The sequence below is a fragment of the Podarcis raffonei genome, chromosome 12 (assembly GCF_027172205.1).
Source record: "Podarcis raffonei isolate rPodRaf1 chromosome 12, rPodRaf1.pri, whole genome shotgun sequence".
Classification (NCBI taxonomy): domain Eukaryota; kingdom Metazoa; phylum Chordata; class Lepidosauria; order Squamata; family Lacertidae; genus Podarcis; species Podarcis raffonei.
Window position 1 is genome coordinate 13,878,713 of NC_070613.1, and position 23,757 is coordinate 13,902,469.

Below are 23,757 nucleotides of genomic sequence, written 5' to 3' on the forward strand. Positions count from 1 at the left end.
TGGACTAAAACTAAATAATATGTTGGTGTCCCAGCAAATGGATTTTACAGAAGTGAATTCTGCAGCCTGGTCTCAATTCGACACCACCATCCATACAGGTCTCTTGGTTCCCATAAGAGCAATCTTTTGGCTTACCTGATGTGATGCATTTATCGACACTGCTATTTGAATAGTCTCTTTGCTTTCACCCTATCCTGTTGCCTTAGTAACAGCATCACACTACAGCCGAACTCCCTACAGAGTCAGACATGTTGAAGCATTTCTTCGTGTAGGTGTGTCGAGATTAATCCAAAAGCTGTGAGTGTAATTTGAGAATGAATTGCTGTTCTGCTCTGATGTTCGGCCTTGGCAATCCACAGCACTGTAGCTATAGGGCTATAGGGCTATATGGCTATATGGGCTGTACCCAGTCATATAAGGAAAAGTAGGGCGTATTTAAATACTAAAGTCAAGAACTACAAGATATATGGAATTTGAGTTCTAAAGTCTTCCAGTTCTGTGGACATCTTCAGTTAAATTCAGTAATGAACATTTTCCCCTAGATGCTGTAAGTCTTCAAACACTGCTAATGCAGATCTCATAAGCAGCTTCTTGATAACAAAGAGATGTTGCTTTTCAAATGTGATATTGTGCTTGAAAGTGTGGTGCAATTACAGCATTACACAAGAACCTATAGTAGCTGTTGCGGAGCACTGAATTTGAAAAAAGAAGAAGATAATTTTACACAGTTTCAGTTTCAAATACAGTACATGTCTTTAAAATTCATGCAAACTATACAAAAGTCTGCTGTATGAAATACAAGACATTAATTCAAAACAAAAACAAAAGCTGGTGGCACTATTTGGTTAATTTGTTGTCCAGTTCCAGAAGTTAACTTTCTTCACCAGACTCTCATTCATTTTCCTGAAAATATTTCCCTCTACAATGTTATTTCCCGGGGGGGGGGGGATTTTCCCCAAATAAGCACACAAGCAAACATCTGGCAAGAAATTCCTCCCAATGTTTTTTGTGTTTTTATCTTGTACTTTTGTGCTGTGAAATTATACAAATTTAATAAATAAATGCAAAAATAAAATGCATAAATAAAATATGCAGATTTAATTAAGTAATTATAACTCTGCTAAAACTTAAGTAAAAACACTTGCAGCCAAAGAAGTCCATTTGCACCCTAATGGAGGTTCTTCAGCATAAGAGTCAATATCAGCAACACTACACCAGATTCCTTACACCAACAGAGCTTTTACCTCCACTAGTGCAATGCATTTAGGAGTAACCCTATCCTCAACCAGTTGCTGTAAACGAAGGAGAGAATCATTCTGAGAGTCTTGTAATAATTAGGTGTGAAGAAACTCCTACTGCCCATAGGAAGAGGTTGTCAAGTGCCTTCTGAAAGATCAGGGATGAATGCTTCTCTTAATACAATATGAAGAATTCTCATTTACTATAGCAGAAAATTGTATTTGTTAATTAAGCCCTTCTTGCAATACACTGGAGAGAGGCAGTCTACATAGATTCTGAGCAGCTAAAATGGGCGAAGGATTTGTAGCCTATATAGGAATATTTGCCTTCCCATTGTACAGCAAATTTATAGACATTGTGATTATGCAGGAGGAGATTGCAACAGGTGTGCTTGACTTTCCCAGAACTCAAATACACATGACTCCCCCACCATTTAAATAAATGACTCATATGATTTTAAACTTTGTTTCAGAACTGAAATCAATTTGATAAAAATGCATTCAAGAGCCATTGCAAATTTTGATATTTAATGCCCTTCTAATATCCATGATTTTGCGTCAGTATAAAACATTCAACATGACAGTGGAAACAGAATAGATTTGCTTATTTTAATTTGGACAGCTTATGGCATTTGATGGAATTTGGAAAGGGAAAGAAAAGAAGAGAAGAGACCTCTGGGGAATAGTGTTTTTAGACAAACACTGTCCTAGAGACTACCAAGGGCACAATAACTTTTAAAGTCAAACCTGTTTCTGCCTGTGACTTTCATTAATGAATTTCTGCCACTCTAAGTCATCAAAAAGTTTCCAAATTCCTTAAATGAGTCTGATTTTTCTGCTTTATTGCCCTTTATGACTGGAACCGTCTTCCAGAATGCCTCTGTGCGAGTAATTCCCTTGATCCTTTCAAATCCCTCTATGCAACTCTTTTCCATGAAGCCTTTGGTACAAGCCCTATGTCACAATACTGTACTGCAGGGATGGAGAACCTGTAGTCCAACCTGCAGACCATAATTCCTGGTCATTGGTCATGATAGCTAGGGCTGATTAGTCCAACAACAACTGGAAGGACACAGGTTTTCCATCCCTGCTCTACACATTACTACAAGCCAAGGTACATGCAACTCAAGTTGATAAGCTACCTAATTATTCTTTTCTGGAAACATGAGCTGCAGAGTTTTCACAGCAGGAAGCTGGAACTTAAAAAGCCTGTTTTGGAGATGGCTAGCAGGAGTAGCATGGGATGCGGGTGGCGCTGTGGGTTAAACCACAGAGCCTAGGACTTGCCGATCAGAAGGTTGGCAGTTTGAATCTCCGCGACGGGGTGAGCTCCCATTGCTCGGTCCCTGCTCCTGCCAACCTAGCAGTTTGAAAGCACGTCAAAGTGCAAGTAGATAAATAGGTACCGCCCTGGCGGGAAGGTAAACGGTGTTTCCGTGCACTGCTCAGGTTCACCAGAAGCAGCTTAGTAATGCTGGCCACATGACCCAGAAGCTGTACGCCGGCTCCCTTGGCCAATAAAGCGAGATGAGCGCCGCAACCCCAGAGTTGGTCACAACTGGACCTAATGGTCAGGGGTCCCTTTACCTTTACCTAGCAGGAGTAGCAGCATCAGTTGCAGGGAAGTTCTGCAATTATGAAGAAGTGGGATCAGAGAGGGGAATGTTTACTGAACTGCATAAAATGACTGAACCCCTTTGCTTGCTTGCAATGTGGTACTTGGTTATTTTGTAATGTTTATCTTATTGCAACTAGTATTTCAGACTGTTCTGCAGTAAAGGTCTGAAGCACATTCTTGAATGTGAATTCATTTCTACCCAAGGTCTAGATCATGGATTCCACTGAAGGCTGGAAAGAGAAGTCTGTCTTAAGTGAGAGGTTCCACTCGTGAGTTTTTTCATTTCAGTGAGTTAAGCTACCTGATGATTCATCACAGAAAACCTGAGCAGCTGCTCTCACAACAGCAGAGGAAACTTGTGAAGTCAAAGATGGCTAGCAGTAGCAGTTGCAGCAGAGAAACTCTGCAATGATGAACAAGCTTAGAATCTCTCTCTGGGATCAAAGAGAGGAAAGTTTATTGAACTGCGTAAACGACTTAAAGGACTGAACCGCATTGCTTCCTTGCAATGTGTTATTTTGTTAATCCAATGTAACTAATATTTAAGACTGTTCTGCAGTAAAGCTCTGAAACTCTTTGGGGGGGGGGAGGAGCTAATTTAATTCTACAATGAGCAACTCTAACAAGTCTTATCCTTGACACCTGGACTCCCAGGATGGGGATTTAAATCCACATGTTCCCTTGCCTCCGTATTCACCCATTCTGCAAATATATTGCTGCAGTGTAAGCATTCAGGACTTTGGGCAAGCAACACTGGTCCTACCAGCTGCCAGTTCAAGTAGCTTTGGGTGTCAAAGAATAAACAGTAGTCAGGTATTCAAATTTACAATTATGGGGAGGGAGTGTTTTGGATTTTCTGCCTCAGTTGTCAAGATGTACAGGCCCTCCACCCAACTGACAAGTGAATGTTATAGCCTTGTCTTGAAGTTAGTCCCTTTGTGACAATGTAGATGGCAGGAATAGTATCTCATTTTGACAATCACAGGGGGGACTCCTAGATTGAAACTAGACTAGTCACAACTAATCTATGATGCAGCCAAACACTGCTGAGAAAAACGTGTTAGCTATCCAAAGACATGCTTTACTAATCACCCCAACATAAAGAGGCACAGTCAGTAGGCTGAGTGCATATATTAAAATAGATATAGGCGAGGAATGCATGCATGTATATTTGCCCATTGAGAGTTGCTCAGTTTGTTTTTTGAGTGCAATTTTGCTAGAACTTATATAAGCAATTTTAATTTATTCACCACTAAGATAACAGCATTGTTCTTGATTAATCATTCCCTCATGAGTGAAAAAAGCAACACAATTAAACTTTTAATATATTAAAGAAACTTTAATTTTTCCTTCTCCCTTTGGGAATGCTATATTGTGTACATAAAACATGATGACAAGGTAGAATCTGAACAAAGCTTTATTTAAGAAACCATTCTCAGCTGAATTCTAACCCATAAATCTATTTGATATTGCATTGGGACTTGATTATTACAGTTTTTTAAAAAAAAATTAAAGGCACGTTTTAATAGAGTTTTGCGATACTGTGACAAATATCTTCTATTGCTGACAAAATACTCCCTCTGCTGTACAATGCACAGTGTTACAAAAACACATATCAAGCCACAGCAAGTACAAACGTCCACTAAATATATGATAAAGGGAGGTCACAGGTGCTGATGTCTTTAAAATGTCTGACTTTGCTTATCTGAGGCAAAAGGAGATTTCTTGGTTTCTGGTTGCAATCTTACACACACTTACTCAGAAGCCCACAGAAATTAGTCAAAGTCTACTTCCAGAATCACCAACATCTAATGCTTCAGCTTTGCTAAAGAAATTTGCTAAAGCGTAAGTCTATGAAATAGCAAATCTGTTGGCTTATAAATTAAGCAACTCCCCAGTGCTGCCAACTTCATCCAGTGCTGATGAGAAAATTTGCTTACATGTGCAAATGCCATTCAATAGACACATGCTATTTAATTTGAAACTCCCCAGCCCCTCCAAGTGTCCCTATTTTTCAAGGATGTCCCTAATTTAGAGAAGGCGTCCCGGTTTCTGATTTGATCCCAGACTGTCCCGCTTTTCCTTAGGATGTCCCTATTTTCGTTGGAGAAATGTTAGAGGGTATGACTCCCGAGTGCAGCTAATCCCACTGTTATCAAGCCCTGCTTGCAAGGAACAATCAGGAAACTGTTTCTTTGTAGCTGCTTCCTTACCTGCCCCATACCTAATTTCCCATATTATGTCAGATGTGGGCCATGTGGGAGTGCCTTAAGGAAAATGACCTTGTAGGCCAAATTAGGACACATGCTGGACTTAATTAGATCTGCAGGCAGGCAGGTTTCCGATTCCTGCTCCAAGTTGTTACTCACTCTGAATCTTCAGAATTAAACTGACTAGGTAAAGGTAAAGGTACCCCTGCCCATTCGGGCCAGTCTTGCCAGACTCTATAGTTGTGCGCTCATCTCACTCTATAGGCCGGGAGCCAGCGCTGTCCGCAGACACTTCCGGGTCATGTGGCCAGCGTGACAAGCTGCATCTGGCGAGCCAGTGCAGCACACGGAACGCCGTTTACCTTCCCGCTGGTAAGCGGTCCCTATTTATCTACTTCCACTCGGAGGTGCTTTCGAACTGCTAGGTTGGCAGGCGCTGGGACCGAACGATGGGAGCGCACCCTGCCGCGGGGATTCAAACCGCCGACCATGCGATCGGCAAGTTCTAGGCGCTGAGGCTTTAACCCACAGAGTGGGCATTTTCTAATTTGGCCAAAGACCTAAAGATGCATCCATAGTTGCCTGTAGCTTATTATTTTGTCCTCCCCTAGCAGACTTTTATAGAGGTGAACACGCTGGAATATTATTATCTCCTTAAAACTATCTATTTGTTTACAAATGTTCAGGCTGAATTCATTGCAAAAGGATCAAAGTTTTTGCTTCATCTGTAATTTTTGTTTTAAAGGATATGGATAGGAAGTACAAGCTAGTCTCTTTTCGTCCTTCTTTGTGAAGATTGGGATTAAAATCGGGGCACAGGAATCCAGGTCTCTTATTTCGTCCTCTCTTATTTCATTACTTTTCTATTCTGCTTGATAAATAGTTCGATTATTTGAGTCCAAAGTTTGCATACTCATGCGCTAACAAAGGTTATTTCAATAAAGGAGATTGCCTTAATGACATTGCACCCTCCTTGGAACAACATGTCATCTATATAAAATGAACATGTAAACAGAAAGGCATCCATTCACCTTCATTTACAAAAATGAGCATTACACTGTGGTTTATTATATGAACTTGTAAGCTTTAAGATGACCTTTGTCTTATACGCAGTGCCAGTAACAACCATGCTACCCCAGAAGTTCAAGTCATGATAGCACACTACAACCCTGTTACTGTTTATATAATGTATGCTTTAAAGAAGTTTTGATGTGGTTGTGACTATGCAGTACTTAAAAACAACCACAGGATGGCAGAAAAAACAGCTGATAATTTCATCAGCCTCATATAAACTGCCAGGATACTAGTAAATGCCTATTAAACCAGATTTATCTAAAGATAGCAATGTGGAGTTACATATGCACTGAAAATACCAACTCACTGGGGCCCCCTGCTGTGGAAGATGAGAGAATACTGTAGAAACCTTGATTTTAAATAAATACAGTGGTACCTCGGAACTCAAACAGCTCTGTTCTCAGACGTTTCGGCTCCCGAACGCTGAAAAGCCAGAAGTAAGTGCTTCAGTTTTCGAACGTTCCTCAGCACACAAATGTCTGACACAGCTTCCACTGTGCAAAAACCTAGCTGTCGGCCAACCGGAAGTTGAGCCTTAGAACTCGAACATTTCGGAAGCCGAACGGTCTTCCAGAACGGATTACGTTCAAGTTCTGAGGTACCACCTGTACCACTGAGTAGATTTTTTGTTCCTAGCTCATGAAATCCACAAACAGCCTTTTATGTGAGACGCACGCCAACAGCACTTTTCAGGTTGTCAGGCCCAATTTCTAACTGTCAAATGCAAGCAGGAACAACCCACATGAGAAAAGTTTGATCCTAGTTTATGAAGGAACTTTTGGGCGTGAGGGGAAGATTAACATAAGAGCATCTTATTGCTTTGGAAACATCAATAAAAATGAAGACAGGCATTCTAAAATATGACATACGCTGTTCCAAAATATATTTGCTACACTCGACAAAGCGTTTGTTTTCAGGACAGAGACTGTGTCCAAACTTACCGCTTTCTTCAACTTGGTCTCATAGGTTTACTGATCATATGGGAAACCAAACAACTACTCCACCACAAATTAACCGAATCAAGCACAAATTCATTAACTGGCACACTGTAACAAGATAAGAGTAGTACTAGTTTGAACTGCCCATTTATCACACTCATTGTTGACAATATAAAATATGTAGTTGCATTTAGTAGAAAGTATTTCATTTAAAATGAATGGTTAAGATAGTAAAAAAAAAGGAGCTATAAAAATATTTAATGCATCTAGAGCATTAGACTAGACAAACTAAGGCCCAGGGGCCGGATCCGGCCCAATCGCCTTCTAAATCCGGCCATGGACGGTCTGGGAATCAGCATGGTTTTACATGAGTAGAATGTGTGCTTTTATTTAAAATGCATCTCTGGGTTATCTGTGGGGCATAGGAATTCGTTCATATTTTTTCCCCAAAATATAGTCTGACCCCCCCCCCCACAAGGTCTGAGGAACAGTGGACCAGCCCCCTGCTGAAAAAGTTTGCTGACCCCTGATCTAGAGGCATTTCATACAATATCAAACATGCTTTAGCTCAATCATGTTAAATGCCACCACAGTTTATATAACAATTGATCAATACAATTGATCATCCATCCTTTCCAACATGTCTGTCACAACGTGAGAAAGGATTGAGGGAATTGGGCACTTGAGGAAGAAGGGAGAAACAAAGCTCATGACAAACATTGTGCATGTCTCAGCATGATCCATCTCTAAAAGGTTTCAGTAGATTTGATTACTGCAAGAAAGGTCAATTCTGACAAGCTACTCACTTGTTCTGTGAGATACAAACAGCTCCGATTAATAAAACAGAGTCAGAGGTGACATGTCAGTTTTAAGACTCTTATTTATGTGCTCTTATTTTGATCAATGTTCACTAACCCAAACTTTTCTGTATAATAACCTCAATATAGAAGACGCTCCATACAACTCACTGAGCGTGAGAGTTGTATCCAAAGATGGCTTCAAAGTTAAAGGTCACTTGGAGGGCAAAACTCAACTTTCAGTCTAAAGACACAGGCATAATAATAGTTGAAGATGAAACATGACAACAGGTGGGCAAGACGCACCACGACTGTCGGAAGATAGAGAAGAAACCAGCAGACAAGTAAATTGGTACAATGAGGCTAGAAATCAGCTTGGGCAGGCAGGGAGAAATAAGACATACAGAAGCATGTATAAACCGACTGACTCGTTCGTAATGTTTCTGTGGGTGCTTCTGCCATGGATAGAAACAAACTGGTTTACTGGGTGCATGGTAAAGTCTGAAGACAGGCAGAAAGGAAGCTCTACCTGATAGGAATGTAGAGATAACTCCAGAATTTCATCATGCAAGTTTCTCACATGCAAATTACAAATGATCAGAGTTTTGAATGCATGAAGACAAAAGGACAGAATATAGGAGGAAACAGCCTGCATGGATGGATGGATGGATGGATGAATGAGCACTGTAGTGCTGCCTATTACATGTAACACCATTATTCTGTTTCCTAAAGGCTTTCTTTTTTATCGTGGGTCGCTTCAGGCTGAGTGAAGAGAAAAGAGAAGGGAACAATGTAAGAAAACTCCTGCTAGATAAGGCTAAGAGTTCAGAGCAAACAGGGCCCGAGTGCAACAACACTCTCTCTGTGCACAGTTCCCAGCTCACTGTCTCTGAGCATGCAGTACACAGCCATCACAACTAGTAATCACTGATAGACATGAATTTGTCTAATCCAGGCTTCCTCAACCTTGGCCCTCCAGATGTTTTTGGCCTACAACTCCCATGATCCCTAGCTAGCAGGATCAGTGGTCAGGGATGCTGGGAATTGTAGTCTCAAAACATCTGGAGGGCCGAAGTTGAGGAAGCCTGGTCTAATCCCTTTTTAAAGTCAAGGTTGTGGGCATCATCACATTTTGTGGAAGCAAACACCATAGTTTAGCTGTGCACTTTGTGAAGAAGTACAGTGGTACCTCAGGTTAAGTACTTAATTCGTTCCAGAGGTCCGTTCTTAACCTGAAACTGTTCTTAACCTGAAGCAGAACTTTAGCTAATGGGGCCTCCTGCTGCTGCCGTGCTGCCGGAGCACGATTTCTGTTCTCATCCTGAAGCAAAGTTCTTAACCTGAGGTACTATTTCTGGGTTAGTAGAGTCTGTAACCTGAAGCGTATGTAACCTGAAGCGTATGTAACCTGAAGCATATGTAACCCGAGGTACCACTGTACCTCCAAATTCATCCCAAATCTTCCAACATTAGGCTTCACTGAAATGGTTCCAGGTTCTAGGTTTTTTTGTGGGGCCCCACAAATCTACTTTCTTCAAATCATGCACCACTTTATACACCACTATCATGTCCCTCCTTACTCACCTTCCCCCCCCCAAATTAAAAAGTCATAAATGTGTAAACTTCTCCTCACAAGAGCATGTGCTCACTCAAAATCTCACCCATGTGCCAGCTTCCTCCCCAAGAATAAAATATACAGGTCCCTGTATGTTCCCACACTGGAATATGAGTTGCAGAATGGTTATAGCAGGCAAACAGCTGAGACGGAAAAGGTTACACACATACACAGGTTCTTAGCTCAATCGGAAGCCACCTGCTGCTGTTTTACATGATAAAAAGGAAGCACTCCCAGGATGCCATTGAACTACACATAATATATAGCAGGAATGGGCAAATGTCAGACTTGTCGGATCATCAGGTTGTTGGTTTTTTTACTTGAACTCCAAGATCTACCAACCAGAGCCAAGTGTAATTAGAATTAAAGTGTTCATGGTGCCTCTGAGCACATTCTGAGCCCAGGAATTTGTTTTCTGTGCTAGAAACTGAACTGAGCTCACAGTCCTTTCACACAAAAGAAAACTTGTGGTTAGCTTCCTTCATCTCAGCAGCCTAATTCGGGGTGGAAAAAGTTGCTTCGTTGTTGCTATCGTTATAAACAATTCAGAGTCAAAACCCCTGCTAATCTGCAAATCACAGATCCTGGTCTATCTTCTTCTGACTGCCCCCTCTGATGTACAGTGCTTCAAAACCATTTTCTCAGGGTAGTGCTGGGTCTCCTTCTTGACTCCTCCAGACCTGCAACTGCTCTGAGCAACACATTCAGTTCTATTTAAGCAAAGGGAAACCTCCTTAGCCCTTTTCATGGCTCCACCAGTTATAAAAATAAATTATTAATAATGAAATGCAAGCTCATTTGCCCATCTCTGGAATATCCAGCAACAGCTGCTACTAGTAGTTTTGGAACACCCGAGTTTATATTTCCTTCCATCTTACCATTTTCTCCTTTACCTCCCTTAGTTCCAAAATCGTCTCTAGGTGGCCTTTAAGGCACAAATCTGTACATACTGCTAAAGCTGAGCAGATGGTTGCAAAAGAGAAGAAATAAAGATAGCAGAGATTACAAGCTAGTTTACAAATGTAGACCTGTGTTTGAATAAGGATGCTCAAAATTCTAAGAAATCTAACTCAGAGTCCCAAAATACTGAAATATCAAGATAATAATTCAACCATATGTATTCCAATAAAGTCTGACCTGTACTGTTGTTTTGTTATAAATTGTGTATACTACATATACATTACATGGATTTAAAGACAGGATGATTTATGTCATGATTATTTTTTCCTCTACATTTGTATTTTCATACATACACACACAAACATGCACACATGTTGTAAATCAGTCAACCACATTTCAATAATTATCTATACTTTTCACCCACTTGTTTAGCTCTCCTCTACACTTCCCAATAAGAGTAGGCAGAATTTGATCCTCCAATTAATCCAGATCATAACATTCAAGCTCTCCTCTATCCCACTAAGGGCCAAACTCTATGTAAAGCGGTTTGCATGAATGCAATTAACATGCATGCTTTTGAAAACACAAATAGGAGCTGCATGGCAACTAAGAAACAGGAGGTGGAGAGGGGGAGTTTAACCCTCCCATGCCCCCCCTCCCTGCCCCACTATAGTCCTGACAAAACATCAACTCCCTGGAACTGCAATATGCATAGGGAGGAAACCCTAGCTATCCTCCTCCTGGCACTTTGGGGCCCTGCTAATTGCCTTCTTAAAAACATGCATGTTAAATTGCTGGCTTCTGTCTCACTCTCCTATAAAACAAATAATATACTAAGACCAGAAAATAACACAGCAGAATATAGGCATGTGATGATGCATACAGAGGACAGACAGAACTGTTTCCCTTTGATTTATAAAAGTAAATCTGCCTCATGGAAATCGAACAGCGTCATGCAATGAAGTTAATACCACGTCAGCTAAGCAGAGCAGCTGTCCCAGGGGAACCACTGCTTGGATTGTATGCCCAACCCTGCTCCTGCTGCCATGCCAAAACTATCCCTCTCTAGCAAGAAGCGCATTAGGAACTTCCTCTCGCTTCAATTAATGTGCTTTATCACAATTTGCAAGCTAAGTTTTTCCCACTCTAAATGTTACCGTACCCCTGCAGCTGGTTCAAAAGAAGACGCTCTCCTCTCCTGCTTGCCTGCCCCAAATGTTGGCTCTAAAACTGGACACAGATGCCATCCAGTAGCATAGCTGTCACGTTTCCCTTTTCTTGCGAGGAATCCTATTTGGAACAAGGGACTTTCCCTTTAAAAAAGGGAAACGTTGACAGCTATGTCCAGTAGGCCTTCTTTTAAACTGCGCTGATGCCTTCTCCTTTGCCATTTTCCTGTAATCCACATGCGGGAACACCTTACCAGTTTAACTTATATCTTGCTCAATTTTTTTTGTTTTAAATTGTTGCTGCTGTTTAGTTGTTTAGTTGTGTCTGACTCTTCGTGACCCCATGGACCAGAGCACACCAAGTCTTCTTTTGACCACATCCAGCTTACCATGGTTCATAGATCTTACATTCCAGGTTCCTATGCAATATTTTTCTTTACAACACTGGACTTTCCTTTCACTTCCAGGCACATCCGCAACTGAGCGACCTTTCGGCTTTGACCCAGCCGCTTCATCAGCTCTGAATCTATTTGTCCTCCGCTCTTCCTCAGTAGCTTGTTGGACGCCTTCCGACCTGAGGGGCTCATCTTCCAGCATCATAACTTTTATATGCCTGTTGTCTTTGTCCATGGAGTTTTCTTGGCAGGGATACTGGAGTGGCTTGGCAGTTCCTGCTCCAGGTGGATCACTTTTAGTCAAAACTCTCCACTATGACCTGTCCATGTTGGGTGGCCCTGCACGGCATAGCTCATAGCTTCTCTGAGTTATTCAAGCCCCTTTGCCACGACAAGGCAGTGATCCATGAAGGAGTTGTTTTAAATAGTTTTTATTAAATATTTTTTGTGATACAAAAGAAACAAGTGAGGAAAGGTATATATAGCATCTCCACTTTCTAATTCATAGAGTTTTTTCATAGAGTCAGTGTATTCTTACAAAATTAAAGTGCGCACCAGTGCACCCCCTTGAAGAGAGAAACAGCCCCTCCCCTCCTTGGAGCAGTATCAATGGTAATACAGTGGTACCTCGGGTTAAGTACTTAATTCGTTCCGGAGGTCCGTACTTAACTTGAAACTGTTCTTAACCTGAAGCACCACTTTAGCTAATGGGACCTCCTGCTGCCGCCACACCGCCGGAGCACGATTTCTGTTCTCATCCTGAAACAAAGTTCTTAACCTGAAGCACTATTTCTGGGTTAGCGGAGTCTGTAACCTGAAGCGTATGTAACCTGAGGTACCACTGTAGAGTGAAGTGCAATATGGGGTATTCAAATTGTGAAATTGACAAGGCTGTTCTCCCCACACCTGTACAGGGAGGAGGTTTTCAAAGCCAATTCCACATGTGTACAACTCTATCGCATCCCATCCCCCCCCAAAAAAAAGAATGGTTGAAATCTGTCTGAGTGAGCCTGGCATTAAATGCACTTTTATTCACCTCTCAATTCCAGTCACACCAACCTAGCTTGGTACTTACTGCAGGGCAGCTGATAAAAATTTAGGCTGTTTGCAACTCAAATTACTTACTCAAGTCCCCCATTCCAGCAGGATTTCTATGAGGTTATAGAGAGGCTCCCTTCAATCACACTTCAGTCTTCAAAAATGTATTCAGCATAGCCAGCTTCATCCATGATGATATGCATTTAAAGCGGAGGCATAATTACAAAAATAAATGGGGAGCACGTCCTCCTCAATGCCATTTGCCGAATGCATGTTCACATTTGTGAGGCTGAGCCTAAACAATGAACATTTTCATAGCGGAATGTAAGATTTATTCCCCTCTATGGGTCGTCCTCCCTCCTCCTCCTTTCTTGGAAACTATATTCCTCTCCTGGTATGTACCTTTTCACAGTTAAATTAACTCCTCAAACACGGTTGACTGACAGATCATCCATTATTCGGTTCTAGTCAAATATTCAGGGAAGGATCATAGCTCAGAAGTGGAGTACATACTTCTCATACAGAAGGGCTTCAATTCAATCCCTGACACACTGGAGGCAGAGCTGCAAAAAATACCTAATCTGAATTCTTGCTGCCAGTCAGTGAGCAAGAAAGAACAATGGTCTTAATAGGAGGCTTTTCCTGTTCCATTAGGCTCCCACCTAATAAATAAATGCTAAAAGGTTCCCCAAAGCACCTGGGTGGCCACTCTGGGGACTAAGATGCATCTGCTCCAATATCACTCATAACTGCACTGCCTGTTCACACAGGAGAGCTAGTGTGGTGTAGTGGTTAAGAGCGGTAGACTCGTAATCTGGTGAACCGGGTTCGCGTCTCCGCTCCTCCACATGCAGCTGCTGGGTGACCTTGGGCTAGTCACACTTCCTTGAAGTCTCTCAGCCTCACTCACCTCACAGAGTGTTTGTTGTGGGGGAGGAAGGGAAAGGAGAATGTTAGCTGCTTTGAGACACCTTCGGGTAGTGATAAAGCGGGATATCAAATCCAAACTCCTCCTCTTCTTCTTCTTCTTCTTCTTCTTCTTTTTCTTCTTCTTCTTCTTCTTCAGGAAAGTATACATTTTTACCATTACGGTTAGACTGTTCCCAGTAGCCTTGAGCCTAAATCGGATGTAGAAGGACCAGCATAACCAACGCAAAATAATTCCAATGCAAACTGACTTTATGAGAAATTTTTTTAAAAAAACTAATAATAATAATAGTACTAATTTGAAATACGTTACACAATAGCCACACTGAGCCTCTTGGTCTTGCCGATCAGAAGGTCGGCGGTTCGAATCCCCGCAACAGGCTAAGCTCCCATTGCTCAGTCCCAGCTCCTGTTAACCTAGCAGTTCAAAAGCACCCCAGAAAGTGCAAGTAGATAAATAGGTACCACTCAAGCGGGAAGGTAAACGGGGTTTCCGTGCGCTGATCTGGTTTTGGTGTTCCGTTGTGCTAGAAGCAGCTTAGTCATGCTGTCCACATGACCTGGAAAACTGTCTGTGGACAAACCCTGGCTCCCTCGGCCTGTAAAGCGAGATGAGCTCCGCAACCCCCGAGTCGTCTGCGACTGGACTTAACTGTCAGGGGTCCTTTACCTTTACCTTTTAATCATGGCCACAGCTTATAAAAATGAAAAAAAAATCTCAGAAGCCATTAATATGTGTTTAATAATAGTTTGAAATGTATAAATGCAACTGCTGGCTATAATTCTGTAAGAATTTTTTAAAAAGTAAGATGTATACCACCCACATTGTTTTAACTGCATATTGTCACAGAGTCATAACGTAGGCAGAAGATGCCATATAAACACAGAAGTATTGTCCTAGTGAAGGGAGAGGAGAAGCCACACTACAGCTAAGCCTGGAATCTTTCCCACAGAGGAAGAACCTTCTATTCTTGTTAGTCTACACCTCCTGGACCATCCCATTCCCAACTGAAAGCCATCCAGACGTTTGATGGGGGGGTGAAGTTTACTGTGAATTCCACATTGATATCAATGAGCAGTGCCTTTTCCAACAGGGAAACACAGGGTCCCTGAGATAAGAGAGGCAGTACGGAAGGGTACCACCACAACACACCTTACACAAGCCATATCACATTGCAAAAGAAGTTCAAGATTTTTAGAAAGCCACGTGTCAGTGGTAAATTATATAGGCATGCTTAGTCATGTTTTGCATTGACTTTAGATACTTAAGGTTTTTAACAAATATGCTTGAGAATTTGGAAAAGAACAATGCAAGTAAAAGCACCAGACAGACAACAATGGAATGAATTTGTGCGTGAGGCTGGCTGGGAAACAACTTGTCTGACTGCATGACATTGTGATGTACAGGTATACCTGCTCCCCAACTGCTTGATGCCCTTGTCTCCTTGTTTTCCTTCTCTCCGTTTAAGTGTGCAACAGCTTTATGTAATTAACAGTCTTGGATGTTGTTTATCCTGCTAATTTCTTATATGTAGAGGAGAAGTAGGTAGTCTTTGATGTCTGTTAAATAATATGTCAATGTTAGCAAGGCTACAGAACGCAGTGTCCTTAGCACTGCATAAAATCAGAGAATAGGCCTATATTTTGTGTACAAAGAGGTGGGGAATGTCTCCTCCAAGCCAATGAATTCAGAAATAATCTGAGAGCAAAACAGCATCAGTTTCTTTAAGAACCAGAACACATTTCAAGGACAGTAATCATATCTAAGGAGAAGGAAAGGCAAGCATGAAGGAGAGATCAAACACCCCAGAAGGCTTAGATGTAAGTAATGCATTGGAGCTACAGACTGGGATTTTCCATTAAGAACTCTCTATCTCAGAATTGGTTGAGAATGCTCAAGCTGAAAATAGTACTAGCCTAGTTTTCCTGCAAAAGTTTCTGTTACAAAATAGCAGCATAATAGTTAATCACGACAAGCTGCCATTTCTGTGGAGGTGACATCAGTACCATTAACCATTTTAATTTCCTTTTAAACATTTTTTATTACACTGCACAAGAATTGCTTGGGCAATGAGTAAGAGTCAAAGACTGAATATGTCCCAGGAACACGTTAATAAAGAAAAGGAAATTAGCTTCCCAAACATTTTTTTTTTATTTTGTTGGAGCCATCAACAATGCTTGTCATTCCTGACGGTGACAGTTCTTGTCATTGCTGATGAGTCTACAGGATAGAGCACGCTATTAATATAAAACAAGGTAAGTATCTGTAGGAAGCAGTAGCAAATTAAGTGACTAACAAAAACTACTCTTCTTGAACTTCTCTTCAAAAGTTTGTTTTAAAAAATAATTTCCTTTCATTTTATTCTGGATGCTGCCGAGCTCTTAAAATACATTATAAATTAAGAGTGAAACAATTTGATTTGTGGTTTTTTGTTTTTGTTTGCTTAAGTGCGGTATCAAACAGATGTTTTAATAAGCAGTAAAAACATGTCCAAACAATGCACTAGAACAGAAATTCTTCTGAAACCGGTATGATTCCATTTATAAAGGCAACAAAATGAAACATTTTATATCCACTCAAACGTGTTCAGATAAAATCTTGTTCCAATTACTAGATAGGGATCAAATGCTCAAAAGTGAAGCCTTTAACCTGCAGAAGATTATGGAGTTACCCCATTCAAAACGTGAATTGCACAGGATTTACTATAAGTTGTTAGTGGTTTTCATTCCGATGTGCTTCCCTGAGCTTGAGAAAAATGAGATCTGAAAAGTGGGCTTTGATGGATAGTTTAGAATTTTGTATTTCTTTTAATGCGTTTTGGGTGCTGCTGTAGAAACCCCTTTGTGGCATATATTCTTCTGCCGCAAAAATCCTTTAAGCAGAAGCTATGCTGCAAAAAGAAGAGGAGTGAGATGCAAACAGATGGCTGGGTTAAATCTGAACAGACATTAATTATACAGTTTTAGGACAGCTGAGGCACTCTTTTGAGGCGGGAAAGTTTCAACAAAAGCAAAGCAGTTTTTTTTTTTAAAAAAAAAAATCAAAACACACTTCAAAATCGTAGTCTTTTAGATCTGACAAGCAACAGCAGGATGCTAGAAAATGCACTGCGAGTCTGGATGTGGCTCTCATACACACACACACACACACACACACACATATATATATATATCCTGGATGCCAAGATCCAAGTTTGGGGCAAGTACTCTTTGGTGAGAGAACCCCATCAGAGATTAAAAGTCACAAAATATGCAGCAAAGTGAAGCGTGGAAATATGCCTTTTAAAGTGAGTTCCAAAATGCACGCTTGAAAACTTTCTTTCCAAAGTTCCCCTCCAAAGTACGTTTCCGAGCACAATTCAAAGTGTTGGTGCTGACCTTTAAAGCCCTAAACGGCCTCGGTCCAGTATATCTGAAGGAGCGTCTCCACCACCATCATTCTGCCCAGACACTGAGGTCCAGCTACGAGGGCCTTCTGGCGGTTCCCTCACTGCGAGAGGCCAAGTTACAGGGAACCAGGCAGAGGGCCTTCTCGGTAGTGGCGCCCGCCCTGTGGAACGCCCTCCCATCAGATGTCAAAGTGATAAACAACTACCTGACATTCAGAAGACATCTGAAGGCAGCCCTGTTCAGGGAAGTTTTTAATATGTGACATTTTAGTGTATTTTTCATCTTTGTTGGAAGCCGCCCAGAGTGGCTGGGGAAACCCAGCCAGATGGGCGGGGTACAAATAATAAATAATAATAATAATAATAATAATAATAATAATAATAATAATAATTATTATTATTATTATTATTATTATTATTATTATTATTATCTTCTGCCACCATAGGAAAAGACTACATATTTGGTAAATTTGGTTACTTACAAGACCACATATTTGATAAATTTGGTTACTTACAAACCCTTGAAAGGTCAGATTCTTATGCTTCAGAAAGTTGCACAGGCAGAAAAACTTGGCTTCGTTACAAAGTGGTGAAAGTTCCTAAATTATTGGCATAGTGACAACCATGCGGTCTGAGATGGAGCTCTCAACATAAACCACTTCACAAGTTGGGCTTCCCAGGTAGACTGGAGAGAAACAATAGGCTTGCTTACCTATTTCCTCCCAAGGTTAGGGGAAGTGACCTAGGCTAAGCCTGGCAGGACAGCTTACTCTATGGTATTAACTCCTTCATGCATTAATTAGACTTAAGCATGTTGGTTATATGAGACTGGTTATCTCAGAGCTCTGGCCAAAGGAGACTCTAATATAGTCCTCCCTACTCTTACTAGACAGTATACACAAATTGTGTGACTGAAGCTTATATCATGCTGCAACATATATGAAAATTCAAGGAACAGGCCAAGCTATGTCTTGAGCTGCATGTCTTGCTGTTCTCACGCCTGCTGTTTCAAAGGAAGCACTAATCAAATATGAATCTTGTTCAGTTCATACAGTTATACATAGGTGAGGACCGTTTTTGCAGTCTACGGGCTGTATTCATGAGCAACCTTCCCAGGGCCACATGCCAGTGGTGTGAAGAATAAGAGGAAGAAATGGACAAAATATGAGCCTGGGGGCTAGCCCAGTTCTTATCTGGCACACTTGCAAACCATGGTAATTTAGGAAAAGGAAGCGAGGAAAGTCTGTTCCCGCTTCCCTCTCCAACCCAACATGCTTTCTTTATGCATTCATTTAGTAAATCGGGTCGTCCCTTAAAGAGGGCACGTATTGCGGTGAGACCTGGACAACCGACCCCCTGTGTTGTGGGTGGGTACAAGTGGTCAGCCACAACACCCGATTGGTAGGTCCCTCGTAGCTGGGTGCAATCTGGCCAATGGAACGCAGTCCAAACAGTTTGAGGGACCTATTTATACCCATGCACGTGACCCAGAGCTTACTCTTTTGGCGCGTGCACTCGGAACACCCTCCCACCTCTCCCTATTTTTAGGGTTTTGCGCTTGACCTTGCTATGCCGTTGTGTGTAGTCTGTCGTTGGGACAGGGGCACGGCAGGAATTTTCCCCACTTGGTTGATTGGCTGTTGCCATTTGGGTTCCGCCTGCCGCGTAGCAAATCATCACAACTTGTAAGGTTGCGGATAGGCTCTGGTTCAGGTGATAGGGATGGGAGAATGCTCTCACCATCCCTATGTGAAGGGTATTCCGTTAAAGGAATCCAGGGACTTGATGGTTTGGTCAACCCTTGTGAGGGGGCTGTGCCCGTGCCTGAGTCCAGGGGAACATTTGGGTGGTTGAGTTAGCCCGTTCCCGGCTTTCTGCTTATCCAGGTGTTCACCCTCGTCTGACCTATGCTGGTGCCCAGGGTCAGCACTACCTGCAACGGTGCAGGAAGCTAGTCAAACCAGAGCCTATGCAACCACTCACTTTCTGTAATCAATAAAGTTGTGGCCTAAATTCTGCCAAAAACCAAAACCAAAATTTGAATCATGTGTGAATTTATTAAGAGGGGGGAAGTTTCTGGGTCTGAACACACAAATCACCATGTTCAAATGAGAAGTCAATGAGAAATTCCAAGCAGTATGACTCCATCCAGGAGGCAATCATATTTATTACTGTTTATCATCCATGTTAAAGCAACCTGAGACAAAACAGTGCTCTGTTCCACTACAGCATACTGTCTGAACTATGGCTGGGGATGAGAACATGGCTGTCTTCAGCCCCATGTAGTTGACATATGGGAAGTGTAAGACATGCAGCATTGATGACTGGTATTTAGGCTCTATGAATATTTACTGCTATGTCAACCAGTTTCATCATCATCAATTCTGAATTGTATTCTACCATGGTATAACACATGCCGTTTACTATAATTAGATCTCCAAGTGCCCATTACCTTTTATAAAAGATTATTATATCAAAATGAAACATATACAACACAAATCATATACATTAAAATAAAAACAAGAAAATAAAGATTAACAACCCCCTGGCTGTATCAAATTTATTTTGTGTTAGCAAACATGCTGCTTTCTAATATTTAATCATGAATAAATTCAGCCAAACAATTCTGCAACGCTCCTGTAATGAGCGACAGGCCCATATATATATAATAACTCCTACTCTCTCTAAATGGTATTAGCAACAATCAATATTCTTTATATATCGAAGACCTCTTAAGCTGAAGCAGAAAACTGATGAAATAAGAGGTCAGCTTGATTGCTCTCCTTGTTGTAATGGAACTCAGTTCAGGAGCAAAGAGTAATATAATTTTCAGTAATGCAGCCTATTAAATTTTGATAGCTTTTAAACCTTCTAATTACAACATATTTGTAGCTAATGCCTCACTGAGCACTAGTTTAATTTAAACTGAAACAATGCTCACATCCATTGAAAAAGAATACAAATTAAAAGGACCTAATATTTCTGAAGCTTTCCCTCAAATGCTTCCTGATAAAGTTAAACAACCTCCCAAATTAATATGCAACAGCCATCTGTCAGAACACAAAATATGCAACAGTTCCTGCAAACACAGCAATATGTCTTCCAATTAGCAGAATTTATCTCACTTTTACAATATAGACTTTCATAAAACTATGAAACTTCTGCCAGATAGAAGGGCATCCTAATGAGAAAGACATTAGATCTCATTACCCATGAGGAAAGGCCTATGCCTAGCATATGATGGAGGTTTATGAAATTATGTGTAAAGTGGATAGAGAAAAGCATCTCTCCCTTTCCCATATAACACTGGGGACTCAGCTATACAGCTGCAAATAAAACGTTTTAAATGTGTTGTGAAGTGCAATATACAAATGTGCCACTAGATGGTGATGGTGAGCTATGCCAAATTCAATGTATTTTTCAAAACCTTTTTTATAAAAAGCATTTTCACAGTGTTTTTAATATGTGTGTAGATTCCACCTACAACTTGAAGCCACTAAATGACAATGATGGCTAACAAATTCAGGACAAAATAAGTAAGTATTTCTTCACATGGTGCTTCACATTATGAAATCATACATAATCATACATAATTCTAAGTCAAAACATGTGTGTGGGCTCCCACTCCAAAAGAAGACCATTGCCACTTGGTTCCACCTGCAGTACTGCTCCTGTGAGCCAAGTCATGGTTTGGCTTATTGTGTTGCCCAAATCCAGGTTAACAGCTTAGCATGCTCCAGACAAACCATGAGCTGCAACCAACGTTTGTTCTTAATCTATAGCCTGTGGTTTCTCTGGAGGAGACATTAACCCCTTCCTCCATGTCCAGTTCCTCCAACAACTGTCCACCATACCCCAAGATCTCACTGTTGGAGGAACTGGACATGGAGGAAGGGGTTAATTTCCTTCACTAGCACCCCATGTATGAGATAAGCCAACAGGTGCAGGATCAGCCAAGCCAATTGCTATGGCAACGGCCCAATGCCATCTATATAAGTGAGTAGACCATGTCAGCTCATTGGTCAGTCAGTTAGTCTTGTGAAGTAACTTGGAGTCTGTGTTAGGTCCTGAATTGCTGGAGCAACAGAAATACTTTCTACTTGTCTGTATCTGTATCTGTGAAGCCTGAAAGCAATGTCTGGAACTGTATTACTGAAGCCTGATCTTCTGCAACAGTAAACTATCTTGGACCTTAAGCTGCCTCTTTGTGGTGACTGGAGCTCGGGGCAACTTCTGCTACTTGGGTGTTTGCGTCTCGATGCCCCAAGACCCACCCCCAAAATAAATACACACGGACACTTATATTAGTTTAAGTTTTTGGGCAACATTTTTGGCCACAACTTTATTGAAATACAATCACGTGAGCGGTATTGGCTTAGGCATTGACTCCCCACTATAACTGGCTCCACCTCTCAGGGTGATCGTCAAATGGGGTAAACCAAACGAGGGAGCTAGGTTGATGAGGACCAACCTAAGCTCACCCCGTGGTTGCTGTGGTCCTGGCATGGCCCTAGCCCCTCAAGCGGACTTCGGACGAGATCCAGGACCCCCAGATTCCTTTAACGGAATACCTAGTTCCTGGAGGGGCAGGTGATGGCCGCACCTCCCCTCCCCACAATCCAACTGAGCCAATGCCTAACTGCCACCTTACAAGTTGTGAAGATTTGCTAAGGGGTAGGCGAAAACCAAATGGCTAAAGCCAATCTGCCAAATGGAAAAAATCCTACCCAGCCCCTGTTCCAAAACAGGCGACCCAAACCAAAGCAAGGCCAAGCAACTCTACCTAAACTAGGGAGGGTGGGCGGGTGCTCAACAGTGCGAAGCAAGTGCCCCTCCATCACACTGCTGTTTTTAAAGCCCCTGGGATCACGCCACCCGCTGGCTATTGGCTAAAATCACCTGGTGTGATCCCAGGGGAATGGCCAGGAATTCTTGCTCCCCCCCCATTTTAACCCTATCAGGTGAGCTCTTGGGTCCCGCGCGCAACCAGGACCCTCTGTTATGAGGATCCCATTTCACATCCACCACCAGTTCAGACCTCATTAGCACATATGTGGTTAGGATTTTTTGTCCCAGTGTGTATCAGTTTACTCTTGCTTACCCTGAACTCTATTTGTCATTTTAATGCCCATTTGCCTAGTTTTCAGAGATCTTTTTTCTTTTCTTTTTAACCACCTTGAACAATTTGGTGTCACCAGCAAACCTAGCTACCTCACCCTTAACGCCAGGTCATTTATTAAAAAGTTAAAAATCAACATTCCAGTATTGATCCTTGAGGAACTCCATTGCTTACATCCCTCCATTAGGAGAACTGACCATTATTTATGTTTCCACTTTGTTTACGGGCTAAATTCAAGGTGCCAATACTCAACTGTAAAGGCCTTTAGAGTCTGGGCCCTGAATACTTGAGACTGTGCCTCCCTCCATGTGTTCTGATCTTTAAGATCTAAGATAAGAATCCTTTAGCTGACCCATCTTTTTGGTGCCAGGCCATAAAAGGTCTTTCAAGGGGGCAACAGAAAACTTCCTTTTCAAGACAGGCGTATTACAATTAGGCACGTTTGTTTTTTTTTATGATGGCTTTGGTTTTTATCTTGTCCCTCCTCTATCTTGTTGTTGCTTTATTACCATTTGCATTGTGAACCTTAAATGGTTTTAAAACATCATTTATTTCAACATTTATCCCACCCTTCCTCCAAGTTACTGAAGGAAATGTACATCATTGTTGGTCTCCTCCACATCATAGGTAGGCTTGGCTGTGCAACAGTGACCGCTTCAAGGTTAGTCAATAAACTTCATGGCTGAACTGGCATTTGGACCGGAGTCTCCTTGGTGGGTGGCGCTGTGGGTTAAACCACAGAGCCTGGGACTTGCTGATCAGAAGGTCGGCGGTTCAAATCCCCATGACGGGGTGAGCTCCCGTTGCTCAGTCCCTGCTCCTGCCAACCTAGCAGTTTGAAAGCACGTCAAAGTGCAAGTAGATAAATAGATACCGCTCCAGCGGGAAGGTAAACGGCGTTTCTGTGCGCTGCTCTGGTTCGCCAGAAGCAGCTTAGTCATGCTGGCCACATGACCCGGAAGCTGTACGCCGGCTCCCTTGGCCAGTAAAGCGAGGTGAGTGCCGCAACCCCAGAGTCGTCCATGACTGGACCTAATGGTCAGGGGTCCCTTTACCTTTTACTCCTTGGCCATATGCCAGCACTGTATCCACCACAAATACACTGCCTCCTCCAGAATAAGTCATTCCTCAAATACAGCTTCTCTAAGCTTTGAGAAATATTATAAATATATTTTGCGCTGAACCTTTCTGGCGAAGGGTGAGGGGGAATATCCCATGAACTGATGCACTGCCAACGGCAATAAAACCTGATGAATCATGAAGAGATGTGACAGAAGTTGCTTTAACTGTGTTGCCCTTTAAATACTTGGTGAGAATGCAAGGACCTTTG

General features: G+C 41.8%; 1 protein-coding gene and 1 long non-coding RNA gene across 4 annotated transcripts in view; both read right to left on the reverse strand.

The window, feature by feature from the left end:
• The window catches only part of PTPRN2 (protein tyrosine phosphatase receptor type N2), a 608,972-nt gene that overhangs the window by 531,415 nt on the left and 53,800 nt on the right, over positions 1 to 23,757 (reverse strand). The gene's annotated exons all lie outside the window — the stretch shown is intronic.
• Positions 16,053 to 17,976, reverse strand: LOC128423906 (uncharacterized). The gene is made up of 2 exons (XR_008332892.1): positions 17,824 to 17,976; positions 16,053 to 16,157 (listed from the first exon to the last, which is right to left on the reverse strand). It is a non-coding gene; the product is annotated as an uncharacterized LOC128423906 (long non-coding RNA).